Raw genomic sequence first — 22,956 nt, 5'->3', positions numbered from 1 at the left:
GCCGGAGGGGGCATCGATCACGGAGGGCTTCTACATCAACACCATAGCCTCTCCGATGAAGTGTGAGTAGTTTACTTCAGACCTTCGGGTCCATAGTTATTAGCTAGATGGATTCTTCTCTCTTTTTGGATCTCAATACAAAGTTCTCCCCCTCTCTTGTGGAGATCTATTCGATGTAATCTTCTTTTGCGGTGTGTTTGTTGAGACCGATGAATTGTGGGTTTATGATCAAGTTTATCTATGAACAATATTTGAATCTTCTCTGAATTCTTTTATGTATGATTGGTTATCTTTGCAAGTCTCTTCGAATTATCAGTTTGGTTTGGCCTACTAGATTGATCTTTCTTGCAATGGGAGAAGTGCTTAGCTTTGGGTTCAATCTTGCGGTGTCCTTTCCCAGTGACAGTAGGGGCAGCAAGGCACGTATTGTATTGTTGCCATCGAGGATAACAAGATGGGGTTTATTTCATATTGCATGATTTTATCCCTCTACATCATGTCATCTTGCTTAAAGCGTTACTCTGTTCTTTTGAACTTAATACTCTAGATGCATGCTGGATAGCGGTCGATGTGTGGAGTAATAGTAGTAGATGCAGGCAGGAGTCGGTCTACTTGTCTCGGACGTGATGCCTATATACATGATCATACCTAGATATTCTCATAACTATGCTCAGTTCTGTAAATTGCTCAACAGTAATTTGTTTACCCACCGTAATACTTATGCTCTCGAGAGAAGCCACTAGTGAAACCTATGGGCCCCGGGTCTATTTTCCATCATATTAATCTTCCCTCAACAAGCTATTTCTTTTTCCGTTTATTTTGCTTTATTTACTTTGCATCTTTATCATAAAAATACCAAAAAATTATCTTATCATATCTATCAGATCTCACTTTCGTAAGTGACCGTGAAGGGATTGACAACCCCTTTATTGCGTTTGTTGCGAGGATTTTATTTGTTTGTGTAGGTGCGAGGGACTCGTGCGTGGCCTCCTACTGGATTGATACCTTGGTTCTCAAAAACTGAGGGAAATACTTACGCTACTTTGCTGCATCACCCTTTCCTCTTCAAGGGAAAACCAACGCAGTGCTCAAGAGGTAGCAGGAAGAGGAGGAGTGCCTCGTCGAGCACGCAAAGGGCCTTACCGCAGCCGTTGCCGCAGCACACGCCGACGTAGAGGTGAGGAATCAGGAGATCTACGAGCAGTCTGGCCACCTCGAGAGGGATTGTCTGGAGCGGCAGTGGGCGTTCGAGATGGCGAGCGTCGCTGAACGTGCAGCAGTGGCAGGCACCGTATTGCATTTGTCCAGCTTGTCAGTAGTCTCCTCCTCCTTCTCCGCCTCTTACTGAGTGCGCTCGGCAGAGGAGAGGCTGCCGAAAGTAGCACAAAGCCCCTCCGTGGTAGTAGTAGTAGTATTTAGGGGCTATTTTGTTTAGTTCATCTGACTATAGATGTGTGGTCGAACTTTACAACGTACTTAAAATTAGCTAGTATATATAGTTGAACTAGCTATTTTAGTATGTGGTTGGCAACAATTGGGGAGAAGTTTGGTCGGTTCAGCTGTCGAGTTGAACTATTTGTATAAATTAAGAACGACTACTTAATGTATGAATGAAATCTATGATTAATTACTGAATTTTAGTTGCAAAAAGTACATAGTGCTAATGATTTCTAGCCGCACATTTTGATAAATCGCAGTGTTACAAGGATTGACAAATGGCAAAGTTACTAGATCAACAAATGTAAATCTTTCCAGTTTGACAAATGGCAACATAACCAATATGACAGATGCAAATCTTACCAAATTGTTTGTACGTGGTTGCACACGGGTCATCCAGAACAACCGTTTGCGTTGAAGGGATGCACAAATCCCGCGCTGCTCTCACTTTGCATACGGGTGTTCTATCTAAATCATTTGCGATCAAGAGCTGCAGAAAAATTCTGCTCGACACATTTTCTCTGGGCTTCCTGGGGAAGCTGTCGATTTGTATACGGGTGTTCTAACTAAAATGTTGGCGATGAGTGTTTTATATTTAAAAAGCGTATTAAACTGCAGCTTGGGAGCCATCAATGGAGAGGACGCGAGCAAGGCGGGCGGCCATGGAAATCAATGGGCTCGCTTCCCAGTGAGCCTGCACAGCGTACAGCTCGCACGCTTCCCAGTGAGCCTGCGCACTCAAGGACAGCTTGCACGCCTCTCGATCAGCCTGCGCACCAAACGGCGCTCGCACGCCTCCCGTTCAGTCAAGGTCAAGCAGCTGTCCGCACGGAACCTCCGACAACCATTAAAACCAAGACACGTGGCGTCACATGAATGGTTAACAGAATTTGGAATTTACAAGAATTTAAAAACCAGACATCTCAATGTTTTTCCGGCAATCAACGGTGCCCCGGTGTTTAAAATTCATGCCCATTTCTTGCATGGGACCTAAGCATGCACCCAAGGACACATATTTGATTTTTCAACCAATTTATATGCACTGGAGCATGTGCATGTAGTTCAAATTTGAATTATGCACATAAAATGCATTGAAAACTCAGTTAATGCATAAAAATGTCCAAACGAACCCGTAAAATCACAAAAATTCACACAACACTCCTGTTGTTCTATGTTGACACGAGAAAAAAATGAAAGCAATAAGAGGCAATGGATATCGTTTCGTCCCCAAAGGTGGGACATTCCCTACCGAAAACCATCATGCTTGTTGTGAGAAGCATATACCCAAACCTGCCCCAAATGGGTCAAAATTTGTACCACGGCATGTTGATGCTGCTCCATGATAGCATGCCAAGTTTCATGAATTTCAGACGAGTTTTGGATTTACTAGAATTTAAAACCAGGCATCTCAATGTTTTGCCAGCAATCAACGGCGCCCCGGTGTTTGAAATTCATTCCCATTTCTTGCATGGGACCTAAGCATGCACCCAAGGACACATATTTGATTCTTCAACCAATTTATATGCACTGGAGCATGTGCATGTAGTTCAAATTTGAATTATGCACATAAAATGCATTGAAAACTCAGCTAATGTATAAAAATGTCCAAATGAACCCCGAAAAATCACAAAAATTCACACAACACTCCTATTGTTCTATGTTGACATGAGAAAAAAATTGAAAGCAATAAGAGGCAATGGATATCGTTTCATCCCCAAAGGTGGGACGTTCCCTACCGAAAACCATCATGCTTGTTGTGAGAAGCTCCGGTTTGTGAGAAGCATATACCCAAACCTGCCCCAAATGGGACAAAATTTGTACCACGACATGTTGATGCCGCTCCATGATAGCATGCCAAGTTTCATGAATTTCAGACAAGTTCTAGATTTACTAGAATTTAAAAACCAGGCATCTCAATGTTTTGCCAGCAATCAACGGTGCCCCGGTGTTTGAAATTCATTCCCATTTCTTGCATGGGACCTAAGCATGCACCCAAGGACACAAATTTAATTTTTCAACCAATTTATATGCACTGGAGCATGTGCATGTAGTTCAAATTTGAATTATGCACATAAAATGCATTGAAAACCAAGTTAATGTATAAAAATGTCCCAACGAACCCTGAAAAATCACAAAAATTCGCACAACACTCCTGTTGTTCTATGTTGACACGAGAAAGAAAATTGAAAGCAATATGAGGCAATGGATATCGTATCGTCCCCAAAGGTGGGACGTTCCCCACCGAAAACCATCATGCTTGTTGTGAGAAGCTCCGGTTTGTGAGAAGCATATACCCAAACCTGCCCCAAATGGGACAAAATTTGCACCACGACATATTGATGCCGCTACATGATAGCATGCAAGTTTCATGAATTTCAGACGAGTTTTGGATTTACTAGAATTTAAAAACCAGGCATGTTAATGTTTGCGGCCGAGTGACGGTGGCAGGGTGTTTGAAATTCATTCCCATTTCTTGCATGGGACCTAAGCATGCAACCAAGGACACATATTTGATTTTTCAATAAGTTTATATGCATTGGAGCATGTGCATCTAGTTCAAATTTTAATTATGCGCATAAAATGCCTAGAAAACCCAGTTAATGTATAAAAATGTACAAACGAACCCTGAATCATTCCAATTTTTTTGACGACACACCTATAGTTGCATGTTCAATGCAGATATAAGTTCTAACAATTCAAACACCATCCTTTGTAGCTGTGACCCCACTACGTAATTCAAATGGTCAAGACGATAAATCAAGTAGATCACACACGGTTTATTATCACCAATCATGTGAGATGCAACACAAAATATCTTGGAGCACCGTCGGTGTATAGTACACCCATGGCTTACAAGAGAAGGTGCGTCGGCTACAGTCCATAGCGCGCCAGTTCTGAATAAGGGACCGTATCATGTGACACTTTGCGCGCCAGTTTTTTGGCTGAAGCGATTCCAAATTTTCCGCTTCCACGGAAATATCTACCTCCCCGCCCCCTCCCCCTTACCAAAAGCCACATTTCCCCTCTTTCCGCCTTCCTTTCCAAGTTGAAACCTTCACTCCTTGCTTGCAGCGCCGCCGCCTCCTCGCCGATGACCCTCCTTCATGCTCCTCGACCTTGCCTATCCAGGCAGGTAATCCACACCCGACCCCCATCCTCCTCCTCCTTCCACATCCCACATGCCCCTACCGCCGGCGCGAGCGCGACACCTTCCACCCAAATCACCGACCCCTCCACCAAATAAGCACCGGCCTAAGCCATGGTGCATGCAGTATAGCCAGGACCTCAAGGAGCATTTGGCAGCGAAGAAGCAAATCGCGGCCGCACACGCGGATGAGGTCGCGATGGCTGCCATTCGTGCCGACCCCAGATCTTGAAGGAGCACCTTGCCATTTGCTAGCTACGCCGGTTATGCATGCTCGGTTTACCCGTTGCGTGTGCTGCTCCTGCCTTTCCTTCACAAATTCTAGTGAATTGTGCTACCTAATTTTACCATGCAATCTGTTGCTCTAGTGTATATGTTCTATATGTCGTGCAGTGTGGTGCTCACTTATTAACTGTTTTGTTAATTACTTGTCGTCTTCAGTTAACTGTTTGGTTCAATTCTGCAAATGTGATGTTCAATTCTTCAGGCTCCAATTTTGTATTGTCTTCCATGTGAGAAATAAATCAAATTTATCTTTACAAAATTGTGGGTGCATTCTGTTATTGTATACCATGTGATGAATAAATTGAATTTGGATGTAGTAAATACATGAGAAACAAATACAATTGCTACAATTGGATGTAGTTAACTGTTTGGTTAACTGTGTGATATTCTATTAGGAGTATGTTATATTGTGCAATGTGGTGCTCAGTTAATGTTTGGTTTATTTGTTGTGGTGTTTAGTTAACTGCTTGGTTCAATGTTATATTGTGCAATGTGGTGCTCAGTTAATGTTTGGTTCATTTGTTGTGGTGTTTAGTTAACTGCTTGGTTCAATTCTGCAATGTGATGTCCAATTGTCATGGGTAGAATTTTGTATTGTTGTGCATGTGAGGAATAAATCGAATTTGGTTGCACTTAATACATGAGAAACATATACAAGTGCTATATTTCCTAGTTCTTAATCATGCTTGGTTTGGATAAATGGGTTTTCCTTGTGGCTTGAATTAATCTGATGAATCTGCAATGTGATTATTTTTCATCAACATATTTTACTGATAGCATGTGAACCTTACTTAACCTGATGACTAACTACCTTATATGTGTTGCAGGGAAACAATGGGAAGCACCGAGGTTTACAATGGAGGTTAGCACATGCATGGTCCGTTGTCTAATAGCACATTATTGTGCAATTGCAGGAACCATTCTAATATTTAGGTTTTTAACAATTTGGTCTTGCACATGTAGGTCCTGCTGTCAGAGGTTTTGACCCACTGTTCGACCCTTTTTGCATATGGGGAAATGAGTTGTCCATGAATATCAGTCAAATCAAGAAACTCATAAAGATTGTTAGGATAAATAAATTAGCGACAAAAAACAACAAGATCTTTACCTGCACAATGAAGAAGACATCAGTTCACTACAGGATGGTACTAACTATTATACCTTGCTTTTTTTATTCCTTTGCCCCATTTCCAATATAGCGAAGATATTTATGCACATCCTTGTTTTTAGGCCTTTCCAAAGCAGTTCACTAATGATTACCTCTCAAACCACCTGTATGGTCAGGAGGCGAGGAAGGTATTCATACAACACACATGGTTCAATATTGAAGTGATCCTGAAGAGGACGAAGGATGGACAGTCAATCATCCACAGGCACTAGCCTAAAGTTACAAAGACCTTCAACATCAATAAAGGCTCAATATTCGCCTTCTGCTTCAGCAGTTTTCCAGATGAGATACATCTGTCTATGTACCGTCTATGATGCTAATTTCGAAAGGTTATAGATGTTGCATGTGAAACTTGGTCCTGGCGTAGTTGTGTAATGGGGTAGCTGAGTGCTGAAACTATATGATGTTGTACTCTGATGTATTTCAATTATGAAAATGAAATATATTGTGTGCTTAATATCAACTATCAATTAGATTAATAAATGGATTATGAATACTCGGATAATTAGCCTGCTAATTAGGTTTTGCTATTGCAAACGGTTGTTAAAAAATACCGTGGGCGATGACCTCAGGCAACACACACAGTTTCTAGGAATAAACCATGTTGGATCAATGAACAATCACACACGACTTTCTCTTGAAAACTGTTTGCGTTAGGCCACCTTGCGCAAACTTTTACCACATGAAAACTGTGTGTGATGGACAGCCTTTGCCACACAGTTTCTTCCATGGACCGTGTGTGATATATTCAATAACGCAAGCGATTTAACGGGAAAAATTGTGTGTGATGTACCTGCGAACGGAAACGTTTTCCTTCTAGTGACTGTGTGGGATGTACATACGAACAGAAATGTTTAGCGGGGACTGACTGTGTGGGATGTACTTGCGACCGAAAACAATTTCGTAGTATAATTGTATTTTTTAGATATACTATATGTATTTCTGTATTTGAGCGCTCACCGGTCGCACACGACCTCATTTTGCCGAACGTGTGTGCCAGGAGGGCATATCCCCGATGGTTTCTGGGTCGTGTGGGAAGGACCCCCCTATCGCCCACACTCACTTGGCGACGGTTCCAGATGCCATCGCGGAAAGGGGTTTTAAACCGTTTGTTTAGGAGCTCACTGTACTAGTGCATGTTCCTATGACTATGAGATTATGCAACTCCCGAATACCGGAGGAACACTTAGTGTGCTATCAAACATCACAACGTAAGTGGGCGATTATAAAGATGCTCTACAGGTGTCTCCGATGGTGTTTGTTGAGTTGGCATAGATCGAGATTAGGATTTGTCACTCCGTGTATCGGAGAGGTATCTCTGGGCCCTCTTGGTAATGCACATCACTATAAGCCTTGCAAGCAATGTGACTAATGACTTAGTTGTGGGATGATGCATTACGGAACGAGTAAAGAGACTTGCCAGTAACGATATTGAACTAGGTATTGAGATATCGGCGATCGAATCTCGGGCAAGTAACATACCGATGACAAAGGGAACAACGTATGTTGTTTTGCGGTTTGACCAATAAAGATCTTCGTAGAATATGTAGGAACCAATATGAGCATCCAGGTTCCGCTATTGGTTATTGACTGGAGATGAGTCTCGGTCATGTATACATAGTTCTCGAACCAGTAGAGTCCACACGCTTAAGGTTTGATGACAATGGTATTATGAGTTTATGTGTTTTGCTGTACCGAAGGCAGTTCGGAGTCCCGGATGTGATCACGGACATAACGAGGAGTCTCTAAGTGGTCGATACATAAATATTGATATATTGGATGACTATATTCGGACACCGAATGAGTTCCGGGGGTCACCAGATATATATTGGAGTGCCGGAAAAGGGTTATCGGAACCACCGGAGAAGTAATGGGCCTTATTGGGCCTAAGGGAAAGAAAGAGGGGCTGCCAAGGACTGGCCGTGCGCCCCCATGGGCCTAGTCCGAATTGGACTAGGGGGAGGGGTGGCGCCCCCTCCTTCCTTCTTCTCCTAGTAGGGCTAGGAAAGGGGGGAGTCCTACTCCTACTAGGAGGAGGATTCCTCCCCCTTGGCGCGCCTATGAGGGCCTGCCAGCCTCCCCCTCCCTCCTTTATATACGTGGGGAGGGGGGCACCCTAGAACACACAAGTTGGTTGTTTAGCCGTGTGCGGTGCCCCCCTCCACAGAATTCCACCTCGGTCATATCGTCGTAGTGCTTAGGCGAAGCCCTGCGTCGGTAACTTCATCATCACCATCATCACGCCGTCGTGTTGACGAAACTCTCCCTCGGCGTCAACTGGATCAAGAGGACTGATACGTCTCCAACGTATCTATATTTTTTGATTGCTCCATGCTATATTATCTACTGTTTTGGACTATATTGGGCTTTATTTTCCACTTTTATATTATTTTTGGGACTAACGTATTAACCGGAGGCCCAGCCCAGAATTGCTGTTTTTTTTTTGCCTATTTTAGTGTTTCGAAGAAACGGAATATCAAACGGAGTCCAAACGGAATGAAACCTTCGGGAACGTGATTTTCTCACCGAACGTGATCCAGGAGACTTGGACCCTACGCTAAGGCAACAGAGAGGCGGTCACGAGGGTGGGGGGCGCCCCCCCTAGGGCACGCCCCTGCCTCATGGGCCCCTTGGTGCTCCACCGACGTACTCCTTCCTCCTATATATACCTACGTACCCCCAAACGATCAGAACAGGAGCCAAAAACCTAATTCCACCACCGCAACTTTCTGTATCCATGAGATCCCATCTTGGGGCCTGTTTCGGAGCTCCGCCGGAGAGGGCCGTCGTCACGGAGGGCTTCTACACCATCATAGCCCCTCCGATGAAGTGTGAGTAGTTTACCTCAGACCTTCGGGTCCATAGTTAGTAGCTAGATGGCTTCTTCTCTCTTTTTGGATCTCAATACAAAGTTCTCCCCCTCTCTTATGGAGATCTATTCGATGTAATCTTCTTTTTGCGGTGTGTTTGTTGAGATCGATGAATTGTGGGTTTATGATCAAGTCTATCTATGAATAATATTTGAATCTTCTCTGAATTCTTTTATGTATGATTGGTTATCTTTGCAAGTCTCTTCGAATTATCCGTTTGGTTTGGCCAACTAGATTGGTAGTTCTTGCCATGGGAGAAGTGCTTAGCTTTGGGTTCAATCTTGCGGTGTCCTTTCCTAGTGACAGAAGGGGCAGCAAGGCACATATTGTATCGTTGCCATCGAGGATAACCAGATGGGGTTTATTTCATATTGCATGAATTTATCTCTCTACATCATGTCATCTTGCTTAAGGCGTTACTCTGTTTTTAACTTAATACTCTAGATGCATGCTGGATAGCGGTCGATGAGTGGAGTAATAGTAGTAGATGCAGAATCGTTTCGGTCTACTTGTCACGGACATGATGCCTATATACATGATCATGCCTAGATATTCTCATAACTGTGCTCAATTCTGTCAATTGCTCAACAGTAATTTGTTCACCCACCGTAGAATACTTATGCTCTTGAGAGAAGCCACTAGTCAAACCTATGGCCCCCGGGTCTATTCTCATCATATTAATCTCCATCACTTTAATCTTGCTTTGCTTTTTTTACTTTGCTTTTACTTTTTACTTTGCATCTCTATACCAAAAATACCAAAAATATTGTATCTATCAGATCTCACTCTCGTAAGTGACCGTGAAGGGATTGACAACCCCTAATCGCGTTGGTTGCGAGTAGCTATTGTTTTGTGCAGGTACGAGGGACTTGAGCATGGCCTCCTACTTGATTGATACCTTGGTTCTCAAAAACTGAGGGAAATAGTTACGCTACTCTGCTGCATCATCCCTTCCTCTTCGGGGAAATCCAACGCAAGCTCAAGACGTAGCAAGAAGGATTTCTGGCGCCGTTACCGGGGAGTCTACCCAAAAAGTCAACATACCAAGTACCCATCACAATCCCTATCTCTCGTATTACATTATTTGCCATTTGCCTCTCGTTTTCCTCTCCCCCACTTCACCCTTGCCGTTTTATTCGCCCTCTCTCTCTCTATCCTCCCTCTCTATTTGCCTCTTTTGCCCGCTTGCCTTTTTGTTTGCTCGTGTGATAGTTTGCTTGTTTGTCGCGATGGCTCAACCGAGATTTGGTGATCTTAACCTAAAAAGGTTAGAGGAGATCGAAACCAACATTAGGAAGTTTATGGTTTTGCAATTTGAGCATAATAATTTCTTTAAAAACGAGCTTTAGGAACAAAAAAATTATGAGTTATATGAATAAAGAGCTTGATGATATGTCTAAAGAATTTGATGGTATAAGATCCCAAATTGCTCGTCTAGAAAAGATGACCGCTGAAATTTTGGATATGCAAGCCACCTTAGTCAATAAGATGGCCGCTAAACTGAATTCCTATGAAAATCAAGATGAAGATCTAAAAGTTATTGATGTGTCTCCTATTAAATCTTTGTTTTGCAATATGAATCTTGATGAAACTGAATATGATCTTCCTTTACCTAGAAGGCGTTCTAAAAATTCGGAGTATTTAGATCTTTATGATGAAATTGATGAAAGTGGGATTGAAAGAAATAAAAATCTAGATGTTGCTAAACCCACTATATTGGATTTCAAGGAATTTAATTATGAAATTTGCTCTTTAATTGATTGTATTTCCTTGTTGCAATCCGTGCTAAATTCTCCACATGCTTATAGTCAACATAAAGTCTTCACCGAACATATTGTTGATGCCTTGATGCAATCTTATGAAGAAAAACTTGAGTTGAAAGTTTCTATCCCTAGAAAACTCTATGATGAGTGGGAACCAACTATTAAAATTAAAATTAAAGATCATGAGTTTTATGCTTTGTGTGATTTGGGTGCTAGTGTCTCTACTATTCCCAAAACTTTGTGTGATTTGCTAGATTTCCGCAATTTTGATGATTGCTCTCTAAACTTGCATCTTGCGGATTATACTATTAAGAAACCTATGGGAAGGATTAATGATGTTCTTATTGTTGCAAATAGGAATTATGTGCCCGTAGATTTCATTGTTCTCGATATAGATTGCAATCCTTCTTGCCCTATTATTCTTGGTAGACCTTTCCTTAGAACGGTTGGTGCGGTTATTGATATGAAGGAATGGAATATTAGATTTCAATTTCCATTAAAAAAGGGCATGGAACACTTTCCAAGAAAGAAAATAAAATTGCCATATTAAACTATCATGAGAGCCACTTATGGATTGCCTACCAAAGATGGCAATATCTAGATCTATCCTCGCTTTTATGCCTAGCTAGGGGCGTTAAACGATAGCGCTTGTTGGGAGGCAACCCAATTTTATTTTTATTCCTTACTTTTTTCTGCTGCTTAGTAATAAATAAATTATTTAGCCTCTTTTTGGTTGTGTTTTTTGTGTTTAATTAGTGTTTGTGCCAAGTAGAACCGTTGGGAAGACTTGGGGAATGTCTTGTTGAACTTGCTGTAAAAAACAGAAACTTTAGCGCTCACGAGAACTGCTGTAATTTTTATTTGGAGAGTGATATTTAGTTAATTATTTTTGCAGATGATTAGTAGATAAATTCCTCACGTCCAGAAATTTATTTTATAATTTTTGTGGTTCCAGATCTTGTGATAGCTACAGATTACTACAGACTGTTCTGTTTTTGACAGATTCAGTTTTTCGTGTGTTGTTTGCTTATTTTGATGAATCTATGGTTAGTAAAGTAGTTTATAATCCATAGAGAAGTTGGAATACAGTAGGTTTAACACCAATATAAATAAATAATGAGTTCATTACAGTACCTTGAAGTGGTCTTTTGTTTTCTTTCTCTAACGGAGCTCACGAGTTTTCTATTTTGAGTTTTGTGTTGTGAAGTTTTCAAGTTTTGGGTGAATTCTTGTGATGGATTATGGAACAAGGAGTGGAAAGAGCCTAAGATTGGGTATGCCCATGTCACCCCCAAGATAATCCAAGGAGACCAAAAAGTCAAAGCTTGGGGATGCCCCGGAAGGCATCCCCTCTTTCGTCCACTTCCATCGGTAATTTACTTGGAGCTATATTTTTATTCACCAACATGATATGTGTTTTGCTTGGAGCGTCTTGTATTATTTTTGTCTTTGTGTTTTAGTATGACACAATCATCCTTGCGGTACACACCTTTTGAGAGAGCTATACATGGATTACAATTTGATAGAATACTCTATGTGCTTCAGTTATATCTTTTGAGCTAAGTAGTTTTGCTCTATGTGCTTCACTTATATCTTTTGAGCGTTATAATTTTGCTCTATGTGCTTCACTTAGATTTTTTGAGCATGGTGGTGGATTTGTTTTAAAGAAACTATTGATCTCTCATGATTCACTTAAATTATTTTGAGAATCTTAATAGCATGGTAATTTGCTTAATAATAACATGCTTGGTATTCAAGATTTGTGAAACTTTCTTTTGAGTGTGTTGAGTACTAAGAAAAGTTGGATGCTTGATAATTGTTTTGAGATATGGAGGTAATAATATCAAAGTCATGCTAGTTGAGTAATTGTGAATTTGATAAGTGCTTGTGTTGAAGTTTGCAAGTCCCATAGCATGCACGTATGGTAAACGTTATGTAACAAATTTGAAACATGAGGTGTTATTTGATTGTCCTCCTTATGAGTGGCGGTCGGGGACGAGCGATGGTCTTTTCCTACCAATCTATCCCCCTAGGAGCATGCGTGTAATATTTTGGTTTTTGATGGCTTGTAGATTTTTGCAATAAGTATATGAGTTCTTTATGACTAATGTTGAGTCCATGGATTATACGCACTCTCACCCTTCCATCATTGCTAGCCTCTACGGTACCGTGCATTGCCCTTTCTCACATCGAGAGTTGGTGCAAACTTCGCCGGTGCATCCAAACCCTGTGATATGATATGATCTTTCACACATAAACCTCCTTATATCTTCCTCAAAACAGCCACCATACCTACCTATTATGGCATTTCCATAGCCATTCCGAGATATATTGCCATGCAACTTTCCACCATCTAGTTTATCATGACACATTCATCATTGTCATATTGCTTAGCATGATCATGTAGTTGACATAGTATTTGTGGCAAAGCCACCATTCATAATTTTTTCATACTTGTCACTCTTGATTCATTGCATATGCCGGTACACCGCCGGAGGCATCCATATAGAGTCATACTTTGTTCTAGTATCGAGTTGTAATCATTGAGTTGTAAATAAATAGAAGTGTGATGATCATCATTCAATAGAGCATTGTCCCAAAAAAAGAGAAAGGCCAAAGAAAAAAAGAAGGCCCCCCAAAAAAGAAGAAAATAAATAAAAAGGGGCAATGCTACTATTCCTTTTTTTCCACACTTGTGCTTCAAAGTAGCACCATGTTCTTCATATAGAGAGTCTCTTGAGTTATCACTTTCATATACTAGTGGGAATTTTCATTATAGAACTTGGCTTGTATATTCCAACAATGGACCTCCTCAAGTGCCCTAGGTCTTCGTGAGCAAGCAAGTTGGATGCACACCCACTTAGTTTCTTTTGTTGAGTTTTCATACATCTATAGCTCTAGTGCATCCGTTGCATGGCAATCCCTACTCCTTGCATTAACATCAATTGATGGGCATCTCCATAGCCCATTGATTAGCCTCGTTGATGTGAGACTTTCTCCTTTTTGTCTTCTCCACATAACCCCCATCATTCTATTCCACCCATAGTGTTATATCCATGGCTCACGCTCATGTATTGCGTGAAAGTTTATGAGTTTGAAATTATTAAGGTATGAAACAATAGCTTGGCTTGTCATGGGGGTTGTGCACGATGAGAGCATTCTTGTGTGGCGAAAATGGAGCATGACTAAACTATATGATTTTGTAGGGATAAACTTTCTTTGGCCATGTTACTTCGAGAAAACATAATTGCTTTGTTGGTTTGCTTGAAGTATTATTATTCTTTATGTCAATATGAACTTTTGTCTTGAATCTTCCTAATCTGAATATTCATACCACAATTAAGAAGATTTGCATTTAAATTATGCCAAGTAGCACTCCGCATAAAAAATTCTCTTTTTATCATTTACCGCCTCGAGGACGAGCAGGAATTAAGCTTGGGGATGCCTGATACGTCTCCAACGTATCTATAATTTTTTATTGCTCCATGCTATATTATCTACTATTTTGGACTATATTGGGCTTTATTTTCCACTTTTATATTATTTTTGGGACTAACCTATTAGCCGGAGGCCCAGCCCAGAATTGCAGTTTTTTGCCTATTTCAGTGTTTCGAAGAAACGGAATATCAAACGGAGTCCAAACGGAATGAAACCTTTGGGAACGTGATTTTCTCACTGAACGTGGTCCAGGAGACTTGGACCCTACGCCAAGGCATCAGAGAGGCGGTTACGAGGGTGGGGGGCGTGCCCCCCTAGGGCGCGCCCCCTGCCTCGTGGGCCCCTCGGTGCTCCACCGACGTACTCCTTCCTCCTATATATACCTACGTACCCCCAAACGATCAGAACAGGAGCCAAAAACCTAATTCCACCGCCACAACTTTTTGTATCCACGAGATCCCATCTTGGGGCCTGTTTCGGAGCTCCGCCGGAGAGGGTCGTCATCACGGAGGGCTTCTACATCATCATAGCCCCTACGATGAAGTGTGAGTAGTTTACCTCAGACCTTCGGGTCCATAGTTAGTAGCTAGATGGCTTATTCTCTCTTTTTGGATCTCAATACAAAGTTCTCCCCCTCTCTTGTGGAGATCTATTCAATGTAATCTTCTTTTTGCGGCGTGTTTGTTGAGACCGATGAATTGTGGGTTTATGATCAAGTCTATCTATGAATAATATTTGAAATATCTCTGAATTCTTTTATGTATGATTGGTTATCTTTGCAAGTCACTTCGAATTATCCGTTTGGTTTGGCCAACTAGATTGGCAGTTCTTGCCATGGGATAAGTGCTTAGCTTTGGGTTCGATCTTGCCGTGTCCTTTCCCAGTGACAGAAGGGGCAGCAAGGCACGTATTGTATCATTGCCATCGAGGATAACAAGATGGGGTTTATTTCATATTGCATGAATTTATCTCTCTACATCATGTAATCTTGCTTAAGGCGTTACTCTATTTTTAACTCAATACTCTAGATGCATGTTGGATAGCGGTCGATGAGTGGAGTAATAGTAGTAGATGCGGAATCGTTTCGGTCCACTTGTCACGGATGTGATGCCTATATACATGATCATGCCTAGATATTCTCATAACTATGCTTAATTCTGTCAATTGCTCAACAGTAATTTGTTCACCCACCGTAGAATACTTATGCTCTTGAGAGAAACAACTAGTGAAACATATGGCCCCCGAGTCTATTCTCATCATATTAATCTCCATCACTTTAATCTTGCTTTGATTTTTTAATTTGCTTTTACTTTTTACTTTGCATCTCTATACCAAAAATACCAAAAATATTATATCTATCAGATCTCACTCTCGTAAGTGACCATGAAGGGATTGACAACCCCTAATCGCGTTGGTTGCGAGTAGCTATCGTTTTGTGAAGGTACGAGGGACTTGAGCGTGGCCTCCTACTGGATTGATACCTTGGTTCTCAAAAACTGAGGGAAATACTTACGCTACTCTGCTGCATCATCCCTTCCTCTTCGGGGATATCCAACGCAAGCTCAAGACGTAGCAAGGACGAGGGGCATCACCGAGATGAACGTGTGCAGATCACGGAGGTGTCGTGCGTTCGGTACTTGATCGGTTGGATCGCGAAGACATTCGACTACATCAACCGCGTTTCATAACGCTTCCGCTTTCGGTCTATGAGGGTACATGGACACACTCTCCCCGCTCGTTGCTATGCATCTCCTAGATAGATCTTGCATGATCATAGGAATTTTTTTTGAAATACTGTGTTCCCCAACAATAACATCACGAGTGTCAATGATATAGACCAAGTTATATGGAATGGCAATGTCAGGACGATCATGTGCAAGAAAGTGATGGTGATCCATGGCTGCACAGTCTAGGTAAACTTTGGTAAGAGGGAAATCATGAGGGCGTATCTCAACCTCGAGGTGAGTCGCCAAACGAGTAGCATAAATCCCACCATGTATTTTGCCCTGAGAATTATTAAGGTGCAGGCGACGAGCCACGATAGCCCCCAAGCTATACGTGTTGTCACCCTCAATGGCACTACGTAAAAAAGCAAGGTCTGGTGAACTAAGTGCACCCACCTTCTCCCTAGCAAGCAGGCATTTGGTAATGAAATATGCAAAGTAACGAACAACAGGAAAATGTAAACCACCAGCAGTGATGGATGACACTCTCCTCTCATCACCCACTGTCAAAGTGCGACAGAAATCCTCAAACCCAGTCGGCCTAGGCTCGGCCAAGTTCCCGTCAGAAGGGATCAAGCATATGTCACAAAACTCAGTAAGTGGTATCTGATGATTTTCAGCATATAGATCAAAGCTCACTCCAGGAGAATTATTTCTAGGCAAGAAAGTAAAGCTTTGAACAAACATATTTGTGAGGATTTGGTGCTGGTCACACTCATCTGCGATGAAGTTGGTGAGACCGGCATTGGCAATGGATTGCATTAACTCATCATGAATTCCAGCTTCTTACAGGTACGGGATGTTCGGCCATTCGCACGGCCGTACCTCTGCCAACCTCCGAGGGTGGAGATCATTGTCAAAAGACTACCCAATAACACCCTTGGAGTTCTCCCTTGAGCCGTATTTCCTGAAGATATTCATGTCCGCATATAATTTTCTGAAAATAAAATTTTTGGAGTGACAAAAATCTATCAACAAAACTTTGTAAGATTGACAGAAACTACTCATAGGGATACATAGAGGCCATAACAAGCATTCAAACAACTTAGAACACTAAGAATTCAACATGTAAGCACATCTACAGCAGCACCAAGAGTAGCTAATTATTCAAAGTATAATCCACTAAAACAAAAACTAATTGGACAAATGGTGGAGTCACATACCAAGCAACAATCTCCCGAAACAGTTTCGGAAATGGAGCTTCGAGCAAAGAGATCAAAATTGGCAGCAAAATGAGCAAGAACTCAGGAGAGAGAGGGAGACCAATTTTTTCTGGAGGTAGGTGACAATGTGGGATGAAGAGATAAGTGAGGGGGCCCACGTGGGGACCACAACCCCCCAAGGCGCACCAGGGGTGCTGGCGCGCCCAGGTGGGTTGTGCCCACCTGGTGCACCCCCTCTGGTTATTTTTGCACCAAAATTTCTTAAATATTCAGGAAAAAATCATATAAAATTTTTAGGGCATTCTAAGAACTTTTATTTTTGGGTCATTTCTTTATTGCACGGGAAATTCAGAAAACAGACAAAACATGGCATTTTATTTTATTTAACTAATAAAAACAGAAAACAAAAGGTAGGGACAAAAAATAGTGCTTACTAAATTCATCAACTTCATACCGTTCAAAAATGATTCATTAATAAGGTTGATCAAGTATTATTAACAACCACTTACGATTAGCATGAAACCGAAGAACTTTCGTAAGTCACTAGGTTACCTCAATGGGGATATGCATTTCCCCAACAATAAGCATTTCATATTTCTTTTTGACAGTAGGTAGACATATTTGAAAACTTCCAATAGTGATTGTCGAAGATTTTTCAATAACATTAATACCATTCACTTGGAATTATTTCTTCGGAAAATGCACCATATGCTCATTACCATTGATATGAAAAGTGACCTTGCTTTTATTGCAATCAATAACAGCCCCTGTAGTATTCAAGAAGGGTCTACCAAGGATAATCGACATGTTGTCGTCATCGAGCATCTCAAGTATAACAAAGTCAGTCAAAATAGTAACATTAGCAACAACAACGGGCACATCCTCACAGAAACCTATATGTATGGCATTTGATTTGTCAGCCATTTGCAAAGATATATCAGTAAGTGTGAGTTTATTCAAGTCAAGTCTTTTATATAAAGAGAAAGTCATAACACTAACACTAGCTCCTAAATCACACAAAGGAGTTTTCACATAATTCTTTTTGATAGAGCAAGGTATAGTTAGTATTCCCGGATCTGCAAGTTTTTTAGGTACTCCATCTTTAAAAGTATAATTAGCAAGCATAGTGGAGATTTCAGCTTCCAGTATTTTTCTCTTATTTGTGATGGTGTCTTTCATATACTTTGCATAAGGAGGCATTTTCAAGATATCAGTCAAGCGAGTACGCAAAAAGACTAGCCTCAACATTTCAGCAAAGCGTTCAAATTCTTCATCATCATTCTTTTTAGTTGACTTGGGTGGAAAAGGCATAGGTTTTTGAACCCACGGTTCTCTTTCTTTACCGTGTTTTCTAGCAATGAAGTCTCTTTTGTCATATCTTTTATTTTTAGCTTGTGGGTTATCAAGATCAACAGGTGGTTCTATCTCAACATCATTATCTAGTTCTTTATCATTTGTTGGTTGAGAGTTTTCATGAACCTCATCATTATATTTTTTCATTGTCATTAGGTGAGTGTTCTTTACCAGATTGGGTTTCAGCATCAGAGATAGAAGTTTCATTTTCATTATTAGGAGGATTTTCTATTTCAGGTTCACTAGGAGTGTGCAAAGTCCTATCATTTTTCTTTTTCTTTTTCTTCCTGGAAGGACTAGGTGCACTAATGTTGGCTCTTTGTGAATCTTGTTCAATTCTTTTAGGGTGTCCCTCAGGATAAAGTGGTTCCTGAGTCATTTTACCTCCTCTAGTTGCAACTCTAACAACAAAGTCATGCGTATTATGATTCATTTCATCAAGCAATTCTCTTTGAGATTTAGCAACTTGTTCTAATTGAGTATGAATCATAGAAGCATGTTTTCCAACACCTCTAACATCATTTGATATTCGAAATAACAAGTCACTCAAGCGAGCAATCATATTAGAATTATATTTCAATTGTTTCATAACATTTGCATTGAAGTGATCTTGTTTTCTAATGTAGTTTTCAAACTCATAGAGGCATTGACTAGGATGCATATTCTGAGGATTATCATTTTCATTAAACTTCATAAGAGAATTTACCTCTACCACCTTATGCATTGGTGGTGTATTAATCCCATGTATTTCTTCAATAGGAGGTAAAACTTTAAAATCCTCAGCTTTAATACCTTTTTCCTTCATAGATTTCTTTGTCTCTTGCATATCTTCGGGACTGAGATATAATATTCCCCTCTTCTTCAGAGTGGGTTTAGGCGGTGGTTCAGGAATAGTGCAATCATCATAATTTTTCAATATGTTATTCAATAATTCTTCAGCTTGTCCAATAGTTCGTTCCCTGAAAACACAACCAGCACAACTATCTAGGAAGTCCTAGAAGCATCGGTTAGTCCATTATAGAAGATATCAAGTATTTCATTTTTCTTAAGAGGATGGTCAGGCAAAGCATTAAGTAACTGGCAAAGCCTCCCCCAAGCTTGCGGGAGACTCTCTTCTTTAGTTTGCACAAAGTTAAATATTTCCTGTAAGGCAGCTTGTTTCATATGAGCAGGAAAATATTTTTTAGAGAAGTAATAAACCATATCCTGGGGACTACGCACACAACCAGGAGCAAGAGTATTGTACCAAGCTTTAGCATCACCCTTTAATGAGAAAGGAAATAATTTGAGGCTAAAGTAATAACAAGTTTTCTCATCATGTGTAAAAAGGGTGGATATGTCATTCTACTTAGTAAGATGTGCCACAACAGTTTCAGTTTCATAACCATGGAAAGGATCAGATTCAACCAGAGTAATTAACTCTGGGCCGACAGAGAATTCATAATACTTATCAGCAATACAGATAGGTGAAGTAGCAAACTTAGGATCACATTTCATTCTAGCATTCAAAGATTTTTATTTATACTTGCATAGTAATTTCTCTAGATCATCTCTATCATTGCAAGCGAGAATATCTCTAGTTGCTTATTCACTCATAACATAACCTTCTGGTATCTTAGGCAATTCATATCTAGGAAGGCTAGTTCTAGCAGGTGTTTTAGGAGATTCAGTTTCAAGCTCATCATCAGATTCAACATCATGTTGTATAACTCTAGCAATTTGTTTATCAAGAAATTCACCAAGTGGCACGTCATCATTATCAAGCAAGGTACTTGCATCATCATAAGCATCATTCATGGTGGAAGTAGCATCATCAATAACTTGTGACATATCAGAATTAATAGCATGTGGTGGTGTTGCAAGTTTACTCATAACAGAAGGTGAATCTAAAGCAGAACTGGATGGCAGTTCCTTACCTCCCCTTGTCCTTGAGGGAAATACCTTAGTCTTTGGATCCTTCAGATTCTTCATAGTGATAATATGATAATAATCCCAAGTGACTTAAAAAATATAGCTATGCTCCCCGGCAACGACACCAAAAAAAGGTCTTGATAACCCACAAGTATAGGGGATTGCAACAGTTTTCGAGGGTAGAGTATTCAACCAAAATTTATAGATTCAACACAAGGGGAGCCAAAGAATATTTGAAGGTATTAGAAGCTAAGTTGTCAATTCAACCACACCTGGAGATTAATTATCTGGAGCAATATGATCAGTAGCAAAGTAGTTTGATAGTTTTGATAGTAGTGACAGTAGCAAAGGTAACAGTAACAGAGATAGCAGTAAATTGTAGCAAGTGTAACAGTGATGATAGCAATAGTAACGCAGCAAGATCAATAAGGACAAATTCGTAGGCATTGGATCAGTGACTTGTTGGATGATATTCATCATGAGACATTTATAACCTAGGGCGATACGGCACTAGCTCTAGTTCATCGATATAATGTAGGCATGTATTCCGTAAATAGTCATATGTGCTTTATTAAAAGAACTTGCATGACCTCTTTTGTCCCACCCTCCCGTGCCAGCGGGGTCCATTTGGAAACTAAGGGATATTAAGGCCTCCTTTTAATAGAGAACCGAAACAAAGCATTAACACATAATGAATACATGAACTCCTCAAACTATGGTCATCACCGGGAGTGGGCCCGGTTGTTGTCACTCCGGGGTTGCCGGATCATAACCGTAGTAGGTGACTATAACTTGCAAGATCGGATCTAAAACATGGATATAATGATGAATTCATAAACGGTTTAGATCTGAAATCATGGCACCTGGGCCCAAAGTGACAAGCATTAAGCATTGCAAAGTCATAACAACATCAATCTAAGAACATGGTCGATACTAGGGATCAAGCCCGAACAAAACTAACTCGATTACATGATGAATCTCATCCAACTCCTCACCGACCAGCGAGCCTACGAAGGAATTACTCACTCCCAGCGGGGAGCATCATGGAATTGGTGATGGAGATAGGTTGGTGATGATGAAGATCGAAGACCCCCCTCTCCGGAGCCCCAAACGGACTCCAGATCTGCCCTCCTAAGGAAGAACAGGGCTTGGCGGCGGCTCCGTCTCGTGGATCGTGATAATTCTTTCTCCCTGATTTTTTCTGGAATAATGTGATTTTATAGTATCAGGAGGGTCATCAGTGGGGCCACCAGGGGGGTACAACCCACCTGGGCGCGCCAGGGGGGGCGCACCCTGGTGGGTTGTGCTCACCCAGGGGCCCCTCCCCGGTAGGTCTTGGCTCCAGAAATTCTTATTATTGGTATAAAAATCCTCAAAAAGTTTCGTTCCATTCCAAGAACTTATATTTCTGCACAAAAATAACACCATGGTAGTTCTGCTGAAAACAACGTTAGTCCGGGGTTAGTTTCATTCAAATCATGCAAATTAGAGTCCAAAACAAGAGGAAAAGCGTGAGAAAAATTAGATACGTTGGAGACGTATCAATAACTTCATCATCACCGTTGCCACGCCATCATGCTGACGGAACTCTCCCTCGTCCCTCTACTGGATCAAGAGCTCGAGGGACGTCATCGTGTTGAACATGTGCTGAACACGAAGGTGTCATACGTTCAGTACTTGGATCATGAAGACGTTCGACTACATCAACCGTGTTGCTAAACACTTCTGCTTTCGGTCTACGAGGGTACGTGGACACACTCTCCCGTCTCGTTGCTATGCTTCTCCTAGATAGATCTTGCGTGATCGTAGGAATTTTTGCTAATTACTACGTTCCCCTTCGGTGGCATCCGAGCCTGGTCTATGCGTAGATGTTATATGCACGAGTAGAACACAAAGAGTTGTGGGTGATAATAGTCATACTGCTTACCACCAACATCTTACTTTGATTCGACGGTATTGTTGGATGAAGCAGCCCGGACCGACATTAAATGACCGTGTTCATGAGACTGGTTCTACCGACGTGCTTCGCACACAGGTGGCTAGCGGGTGTATGTTTCTCCAAATTTAGTTGAATCGAGTTTAACTACGGCCGGTCCTTGTTGAAGGTTAAAACAACACACTTGATGAAAAATCATTGCGTTTTGATGCGTAGGTAAGAACGGTTCTTGCTAGAAGCCTGTAGCAGCCACGTAAAACTTGCAACAACAAAGTAGAGGACGTCTAACTTGTTTTTGCAGGGCATGTTGTGATGTGATATGGTCAGGACGTGATGAGATATAAATTGTTGTATGAGATGATCATGTTTTGTAAAAGTTAATGGCAACTGGGAGGAGCTTTATGGTTGTCGCTTTATAGTATGACATGCAATCGCCATGCAATTGCTTTACTTTATCACTAAGTGGTAGCGATAGTCATGGAAGCAATAGTTGGCGAGATGACAATGATGCTACGATGGAGATCAAGGTGTCAAGCCGGTAATGATGGAGATCATGACGGTGCTTTGGAGATGGAGATCAAAGGCACAAGATGATGATGGCCATATCATGTCACATATTTTGATTGCATGTGATGTTTATCCTTTATGAATCTTATTTTTCTTAGTACGGCGGTAGCATTATAAGATGATCCCTCACTAAATTTCAAGGTATAAGTGTTCTCCCTGAGTATGCACCATTGCTACAGTTCGTCGTGCCGAGACA

This window comes from Triticum dicoccoides, chromosome 4A (genome assembly GCF_002162155.2).
Source record: "Triticum dicoccoides isolate Atlit2015 ecotype Zavitan chromosome 4A, WEW_v2.0, whole genome shotgun sequence".
NCBI lineage: Eukaryota > Viridiplantae > Streptophyta > Magnoliopsida > Poales > Poaceae > Triticum > Triticum dicoccoides.
Note: the sequence above shows the minus strand (reverse complement) of the source record.